At 40.5% G+C, this 2,720-nt stretch overlaps 1 non-coding gene across 1 annotated transcript; it reads left to right on the forward strand.

Moving 5' to 3' along the window:
* Window positions 1–553: 553 nt before the first annotated feature.
* Window positions 554–641, forward strand: trnay-gua. Its single transcript is given in 2 exon segments — window positions 554–590; window positions 606–641. It is a non-coding gene; the product is annotated as a tRNA-Tyr (tRNA).
* The last annotated feature ends 2,079 nt before the right edge of the window (window positions 642–2,720 follow it).

A 2,720-nucleotide genomic window follows, 5' to 3' on the forward strand; every position in this document is an offset into this window, starting at 1 on the left:
GTTTAACTTTACCTTAAAACTACAGGAGTGCAATGTGGATACCTATATCAGGCACGTACCTTTGTGTCTTTCTAAACATTTCTTAGTCAGAGTTCTCAGTCAATGCATATTGCATCTGTCTTTGCCTGCTGTTGTTAAATTTAGCAGATCCATGTTAATCCTCTTGTGTTTCATCTCCTTTCTGGCTGCACTGCATTCCAGAAAATTATACATTTCGCTTGTTCACAGATAGACTCGATGGGTCTATTTGACAGACTAAGAGGGGGGACTCTGTGATTTTATAGTGCAACAGACATTGTAGGTAAAGCAGACTGCCTAGAAAGGTTTCAGTTTGTAATGAAACAGACGACGCACAGATAAAGTAGTTCATGTGAACGAATGGTAAAACATTAAAGTACAACTGTGGCGAAGTCAATAGTTGGCCACCTCAGGTCTGTCGACGTACAGTAGGGTCCCAATTTGGCAAGATGTTCCGGAACAGGCATTCTGCAAAAGTTTCTTCTACACCTGGTCTGTAGATGGGGCTTACTGCTGAGTGGGTGCTGTCCCTCTGCCTTCGATAGCTCAGTTGGTAGAACGGAGGACTGTAGAGAGCAATAGAAGATATCCTTAGGTCGCTGGTTCAAATCTATCTCGAAGGATAGAGTTTTGTCAAACTACCCACAAAAATAGCCGTAGGAGAAAAGCCACTTCATGGCAATCATCTTTTGTGGACCTTGGATGAGGGTAGCTGTGATCGTATGGTGGTCAGTACTTTGCGTTGTGGTCGCAGCAACCCGGGTTGCAGTCTTTTTCACGGAAGCACTGTTTAAAAGGACATGCTAAAACCAATTCCAGCAGAAATATTGCCCAGTGTAGAGGAAGAGGTTTCTTTTGAAGTGTTTGGGATAATGCAGGGTGTACCCCTGAACTTTCTTTCATTCAACACACCTCATATAACTCAAAGTTTCACATCATTGCTGCAGAACACTACATAATACAGCTATGGCTCCATCTGAATGAGAGAAAATTAAGCAATAGCATTACGTCAGACGTTGCCATTATATGCGATGTACAGATAGATCTGGCAGTAAGGTCTGAATTTGGAGGAGTTGGTGAATGGACCTCTTGAGCTTCTTATCTCAACACACCGCATATAACTAAGCTTCACATCATTGCTGCGGAACCCCCTAAATCTACCCACAGAGATACAATTTAAAACTGTTGCTCTGTTTTTCCATTAGGTTTTGGTAGTATTCTTTAACATGAATGTGTTTTGTCTGCAGCAACCATTTTCACAGGATGCCAGTTTATTTTTTATCTTAAAACTACAGTAAAAGTAAAATATGGCTTCGTTCCTTTAATATTGAATGAGTTAAAGAATGAGTAAGATACTTATTTTTTCTGTGGATGCTGTTCCGCTTGATGTTGCAGGACCTCTGGAACAGCTACTAAAGACATAGTGAAGAGACAGGGTTTTAGTAAAACATTAATTTAGTTATTGAATGAGTTAAAGAGTGAGTTAAATACTTATTTTTTTCTACAGATGCTCGTCCTCCTGATGCTGTAGGCCCTATGGATGGGAAACTAATGACAGAGTGAAGACACAGGTTTTAGTAAAACATTCCTTAAGCACTGAATCAGTCAACAACTTGGTAAAATACTTATTCTTTCTGAGGATGCTGTTCTTCTTGATGATGGAGGCTTTCTGGATCTGAAACTAATGACAGAGTGAAGAGACAAAGTTTTAGCAAAACATTCCTTTAGTTAATGCATAAGTTAAATAGTCAGTGAAATACTTTTTTTTGGATGCTGGTGCTCCTGATGATGGAGGTCCTTTGGATCTTAAACTAAAGACATAGTGAAGAGACAGTGTTTTAGTAAATAGTTGCTTTAGTCAATGAATTAGTTAAAGAGTGAGTGAAATACTTATCTTTTCTGTAGAAGCTGGTCCTCCTAATGATGGACACTGTTCCTTTTGATAATGTAGGGCTTCTGGAACTGAAACTAAGAACATAGTGAACAGACAGGGTTTTAGTAAAATGTTCCTTTAGTTAATGAATAAGTTAAAGAGTGACTGAATAACTTATCTTTTCTGTGGAAGAAGTGTTGCCAACTCAGTGACTTTGTCGCTATATATTGAGCGGCTTTTCCGACCCCTCCAGCGACTCTTTTTCAAAAAAGCGACTAGCGACAAATTGTTTCTACTCTTGCCCTCCAGCGGCAGGTGCTGCTGTCGGGCGCCTCCCCCGTCCCAACCCCCGTTCTCCCGCTTCAGCAGGAGTCCCTCTCAGGGCTGCAGTCAGAGCCACAGCATGTTTACCCTCATCGTCCAGACTGCAAATGAATTACGCACATGCTCCGGGATTGCTGAACCTGCCGTATCTTTTTGTGAGCAGGCAAGCACAGCCTGTGTGTGTGGAGGGTAATATTAATAGTTTAAAAATAATAATGATGATAATAATTACCATTATTTACTCACATTGTCATTGATTCTTTGTAGTGTGTCTCTCACTAACAATGCTCTTTCTCCCTCATCGCCAATAAAATGCACATCACATCATGTGTCAGATTATGCAAATAAGGTAATGATGTCATTCATCATCTTATAGCACAGCCAGTAGCTACTTTCCTTACTGAGGAGTTGGCAGCACTGTGTGGAAGCTGTTTGATGGAGGCCTTCAAACATAATGACATACCGTATTTTCACGACTATAAGGCGCACTTAAACCTCTTTTTTT

This window comes from Cyprinodon variegatus, unplaced genomic scaffold, assembly GCF_000732505.1.
Source record: "Cyprinodon variegatus isolate N-32 unplaced genomic scaffold, C_variegatus-1.0 Scaffold886, whole genome shotgun sequence".
NCBI lineage: Eukaryota > Metazoa > Chordata > Actinopteri > Cyprinodontiformes > Cyprinodontidae > Cyprinodon > Cyprinodon variegatus.